Source organism: Dermacentor variabilis, chromosome 2, assembly GCF_050947875.1.
Source record: "Dermacentor variabilis isolate Ectoservices chromosome 2, ASM5094787v1, whole genome shotgun sequence".
NCBI lineage: Eukaryota > Metazoa > Arthropoda > Arachnida > Ixodida > Ixodidae > Dermacentor > Dermacentor variabilis.
The window spans coordinates 3,470,206-3,476,655 of record NC_134569.1 but is presented as its reverse complement, the minus strand read 5'-3'; positions in this window follow the sequence as shown (position 1 = coordinate 3,476,655).

Below are 6,450 nucleotides of genomic sequence, written 5' to 3'. Positions count from 1 at the left end.
TTAGGATTCTGTTATCTGTCAATCTGTGATTGCGCAACATGTTTATTTGCCTTGTTTGACGCATTATATAAGGTGACTTTTTCTTAGATATGTAGATTTGTTGGAGACATGAGTATATTTAAATATCTTATTGCGAGGTCTTATGTATACGTGAAGTCAACTTTGTTTCCAGTGATACTTGTTTGCCCTTTATCAACTGTATCTTCGCATTCGTATATTCCATTGTATCTTCGCATTTCTAGTGTACGAGGACGAGTCAAATGAAAATGAGCCAACCAAGCCCGCGCAATAATGGTTTTGCTCATTATCTGCGAGGCATGCGCGTAGCACACAGGCATCTCTCATTTACAAAAGTGACACGGAGGTATTAGGAAAAATGTTGTTTAATGCATTCATACAGTGGGTCGAACATGGTTGCCTGACATAATGGACGCTCGAAAAGTGGGGCAGCGTGGTGTCGTGAGGTATTTGACAGCTGAAGGTGTTTCCCAAGGAGAAATTAGTCGCCGTGTGGCTGCCGTGTACTTTGAACAATGCGTTTCATCGGCAACTGTGAATCGTTGGAGGAAACGGTTCAAAGAAGGATTTGAATGTTGCAAAGGAGGTCCAAGACCGGGCCAGAGCCACCGTACAATCACTCCCAACGCAACTGCAAATGTTGATGAGCTGATTAGACAAGAACGGAGGATAGACCTCGATGAACTGGCAGAGCGTGTGAACGTCAGTCACGGTTCGGTTCATACCATAATTCATGACCATCTCGGTTATCGGCTCTTGTGTGCACAATGAGTGCCCAAGAGTTTGAACCACCGTCAGAAGACAGAGAAGTTCGGAGCCCCCATCTGATCCGGTATCACAATGAGCGTGACGACTTCTCGTCTCCAATTGTGACCGGGGACGAATCATGGTGCCACTAATACAAGCCTGAGAGACGACGATAAAGTTTAAAGTGAAAACATTCGAATTCACCACCCCAAAATAAAGAAAAGGCCGTTATTTGCGCCAGAAAGTGTTGTTAACTTTTCTTTCGATCGTCAGAGGTCATTACTGATAGAATTTGCTAAACCTGGAGTGACTATCCATTGTTTTCGATATTGAGAAACGCTGGATTGGCTGCGTGTCGCAATCAAGAACAAACGACGTGGAAAATTGACGAATGGGGTCATCTTACTCCACGACAGTGCCCGTGCCCCGGTCGCTGATGTGCTTAATACAAAAATTACAGGAAGCTTAAACTTCGCCTTGAAGAGTAGAATGCAATAGCGTTATCGCACCTCGTTCGCACCGGCCACTCATTCGCTCGGCATGCTCTTGAGTCACACAAAGACGAAACGTGCGCCTGAGCAAGCGGAACGATCCAAAGAACTCGGTGTCTCGGAAGAAGAAACGATCTATGCGAGCCCAACGTCGTGATCGGCACGGACAGCCGGGCCGCGACACGCGACGAAGGCGGACGTGATCATGGGGCTGACGCCTTGATGGGATCGTCCTCTATCTTGCTTGGGAGCACCACGCAGACGCATGACTCCTCGCCAGCAGCACGGCACACATCGCAGGGGGCGCTTTCCCACCAGACGCGCTACGGCGCAGCGATCATGTCCGAGGTGTCCCGCATCGGACGCTGCACCTAGGAATCGCGCTGTGAGCAGAAAGAGGAGCCGCGTAGCGCAGGCGAGTGGCGCGCCACCTGTCGGAGCAGCGCCGTACATTGCGAGGAGGGGGTCTTCTGTATTTGCCGCAAGAGGGCTCTGCGTGCACGCCAAGCGCAGAAGAAATGTAGCGGAAACGTACTTCGTTACGCGTTTGACTGCGACTTCTGTAGTTTACATGCTCATAATTACCGATATACATCGCAGTATAACATTCTACGGCACGTTTCTAAGGCAACACCGCATTCACTAGAGGCGCGTTTGTCGCGCTTTGAAGCATCGAACTCATGGCTGAGTCATTCTGATTCTGGACGCCGTGCAGCATGGACGCAGAATGGAGGGCTCCTCGAGAGCTGCGAAAGCGGACGACGTTGGCCGTAGTACCCCGTGTTCTGCGCTGCCCAAGGATTACGGTGTCATCTTGCCTCCGTCACCAACAGGTGAAAGACAAAGGCGTGCAGTTGTATTGCACTGCGACGTCTCTGGACGCCCTTATAGAATTGACGACTTCCGGAAGCCCTTGAAGGATGCTGGAGTAATTCAGCAAGTAGGTGGAATTGGTGCATACCAAATGTCGCACGTGTGGCTGCTGAACATGAAAACAGATGAGGCAAAGCAGACGCTGCTAGACGCCGGACCTCTACTGGTGAAGAACCGGCCATGCCTCGTTATTGATCCCGTGCGGCAAGAACTCAGGATTAAGCTACACTGGGTCGTGTTGGACGTCACCTCTTAGACTATTCGGCGAGCCTTCCAAGAGTATACCCGCCGTGGTTGCTCAGTGGCTATGGTGTTGGGCTGCTGAGCACGAGGTCGCGGGATCGAACCCCGGCCACGGCGGCCGCATTTCGATGGGGGCGAAATGCGAAAACACCCGTGTGCTTAGATTAGGTGAACGTTAAAGAACCCCAGGTGGTCGAAATTTCCGGAGTCCTCCACTACGGCGTGCCTCATAATCAGAAAGTGGTTTTGGCACGTAAAACCCCATAATTTAATTTTTTTCCCGAGAGTATGGCAAGATAAAGGAAGCCACCTGTGATCGGTGGAAGGCCGAAGACTGAGGGCGCGGAGTCAACGACTCGTCTAGTGCGTCTTATGCTGCGCGAAGGTGTCACACCAGACCGCATTCCACATTAAATGCGTCTTGGTAGGGGCACTGCGCTAGTGGTTGTGTCTGGATGTGCCCCGTTATGCCTTCGATATCACAATACTAGACACATCCGACGTGAATGCCGAGTGCCCAGGTGCGCTGCTTGCCGAGCGTTCGGGCACGAGCAGGCTAATTGTATTCGCTCATATGCCAGAGTTGCAAGCGTAGGCGGTGAAGTAGACCGGATCGAGATGCTCATGGGCGAAGAGGAAGCCTAGAGCGTGACTGGCATGGTGGCGTCTATCAGCGATGCGGTCGCAGTGGCGGCGTCCACCAGCTATGCAGGTTCGCAAGAGAACAGGGCTGCAGACGCTCGTGTCGGAGACGCCACTGTGGAAGACGCTTCGACAGGAAAGTACGAAAAAGGTTCGGCAGAGCGCCCTTCTGAAACCAACTTTTAACGCGACAGCGTTGAGGAGCTCATGTCGCAGAAAAGCCGGTGTCGTCGGCGTCGGCGGCGTTGGCCGTGAGCGATAAATCCCAGCAGGCACTTCGTGAATAAAAAATTGGAGGACGCTTAAGCTTCGCCTTCAAGAGTGGAACGCGACAGCGTTCCCGTCGACCCGCCAAGGGTTGTAAGACAATGTGCTACGGCGCAGCGACTACGCGCCCCGCATCGGACGCGGTGAGCGTCGAGCAACGCAGCGTTCGGCGCGACAACGAAATGTGCGCCTGAGCAAGCGACGCACGCCTGAGCCTTAGAAACAGCTCGTTTCTGAGGCAACACCGCGTTCACTAGAGGCGCTTTTGTACCGCTTTGAAGCATCGAACTCGTGGCTCAGTGGTAACGTCTCCGTCTCACACTCCGGAGACCCTGGTTCGATTCCCACCCAGCCCATCTTGGAAGTTGCTTTTTATTTATGAAGTGCCTGCCGTGATTTATCGCTCACGGCCAACGCCGACGACACCAGCTTTTCTGCGACACGAGCTCCTTAACGCTACCGCGTTAAAAAACAACTTGCAAGCTGGGCTGGGTGGGAATCGAAGCAGGGTCTACGGGGTGTGAGACGGAGACGTTACCACCGAGCCACGAGTTTTTTTTTTCTTTATTGCCACTGAGCCACGGGTTCGATGCTTCAAAGCGGTACAAAAGCGCCTCTAGTGAACGCAGTGTTGCCTTAGAAACGAGCTGTTTCTAAGGCTCAGGCGTGCGTCGCTTGCTCAGGCGCACATTTCGTTGTCGCGCCGAACGCTGCGTTGCTCGACGCTCACCGCGTCCGATGCGCGGCGCGTAGTCGCTGCGCCGTAGCCCATTGTCTTACACCCCTTGGTAGGTCGACGGGAACGCTGTCGCGTTCCACTCTTGAAGGCGAAGCTTAAGCGTCCTCCAATTTTTAGGAAAGCAGCTGCCACTAAGTGTGTCCGGGAGCGGTGAGAAAACAGCTGAACTCAAGACCGCAGTACGCGAGGCCGTTGCGACGCTCGAAGAGAGTGATACGACGGACGAGGCTGCAATGGACGCCGAGGCAACACCTACGAAGCGCCGACTCAACAAAGCAAGCACGTCTTCTCAAGACACGCGGCTACGAGCAACGGAGAGGCGTGGAACCAAGCCTGGAAACAATCAAGAGTGGAACGCGACAGCGTTCCCATCGACCCGCCAAGGGGTGTAAGACAATGCGCTGCGGCGCAGGGATCACTTACGAGGCGCCCCGCATCGGACTTAGCGGCCACCTATCACACGGAGAGCGTCGAGCAACGCAGCGTTCGGCGCGGCAACGAAACGTGCGCCTGAGCAAACGGAACGAACCAAAGAACTCGGTGTCTCGGAGGGAGAAACGATCTACGCCAGCCAAACGTCGTGATCGGCACGGGCAGAGAGATAGATAGATAGTGATCTCAAGAAAGGAACGGCGCTTCATTCTGCAACCCGCGTGGGAGCACGGCGAAGCGTCGTCAGGGGAGAGGGAGTCGGAGCCGCGACGCGCCTGGCACCGGTCCGCGCACAGCCCCAATGCGCGCATGGCGCGCCACCTGTCGGGGCAGCGCCGTACATTGAGAGGAGGGGGTCTTCTGTGTTTGCCGCAAGATGGCTCTGCGTGTGCGGTAAGCGCAGAAGGAATGTAGCGGAAACTTACTTCGCTACTCGTGTAAATGCGACTTCTGTAAGTTACATGCTCATAATTACCGATATACACCGCAGTATGACTTTCTACGGCACGTTTTTAAGGCAACACCGCGTTCACTAGAAGCGCGTTTGTACCGCTTTCAAGCGTCGGACTCGTGGCTGAGTGGTAGCGTCTCCGTCTCACACTCCGGAGACCCTGGTTCGATTCCCACCCAGCCCATCTTGGAAGTTACTTTCAACGCGATAGCGTTAAGGAGCTCGTGTCGCAGAAAAGCCGGTGTCGTCGGCGTCCGCGGCGTTGGCCGTGAGCGATAAATCACGGCAGGCACTTAATAAATAAAAAGCAACTTCCAAGATGGGCTGGGTGGGAATCGAACCAGGGTCTCCGGAGTGTGAGACGGAGACGTTACCACTGAGCCACGAGTTTTTTTTTTTTTCTTTATTGCCTCGCTTTTCACAGAGTTTACGAGATTAGAAGAACAGATTAACAAGATAATAGTACCGAGAACCATCAGCTGTTTGCTGACTACAAGCCATCAGTATTTCGGCATCTGCAACAACATTTCTAATCTTGGAACCCACTCTGGTACATACGACTGCACCTTCTGCACTTCGACAAAATGGGACACCGATTCGCAAAAATATTCGCGAACCGGTCTAGCGTCAATATCCGCATTGTGCACAGCAGTCCGAGTTCGCCATATACTGTGCAGGCCCAGGAGCATAACCAGATCGAAAGGCACACCATCGTCGTTTTCGACCGTGAGATAACGGATTCCGTGCGGACTTAATGGCAACTCTTTTTTCAAGGTTCTCTGTAAGATGTCCCAGAAGAACACTCCACCCCAGCAATCTAAAAACACATGCTCAATTGTCTCTGGTCTTTTGCATAACAAACAATGAGTACCCCACGGAACAAATAAACCCTTTTCTTCTAACCATGTTTTAACAGGTAAGGTTCCTGTGTGCAGCTTAAAAAAAAAGGTTTTAACCCCTGGCGCAACTGGCATTTTTTTAACGCGTTTCAAAACATCTTTTCCTTTGCCTGCACAGTATAATTCACGGTACAATGGCACAGGAAATAACACATCCACAAGGTCCTTGTACAGTTTTTTGCGTGACACATCTGTCAAATATTGCAAAGAAAAACGCACCGATAAGAAGCGGAAAGATGACACCACTTCTTTTAGATATCCTCGTACTGGTCCTTGCTGACACACCGAAGACACAACAAACTCTGGTAGCACTTTACCCAGCCTCAGTTGAATCATAGTTCTGAGAAAGGTATGATCTACATCTCTGAGAAAAACAAATCGACTGACGAGTTGTCTCACATACAGATGCACTAGACCAAGCCCACCATCACTCCCTCTTTTAAACAGATTTGTTCGGCTCGTTTTTTCCCATAGAGAGTTCCAGATAAAGATCGCGAACACTCTGTGCATTTTTTGTACATTTAACCTGCTGCAATGCAAAACTTGCATTACATACCATAGCTTGCTTACAAGAAATAGGTTGCACGTCGTGGCCCGTGCGAAAATCGACTTATCCCATCCTTTCCACTTTTGTGCATTTTCACGTAA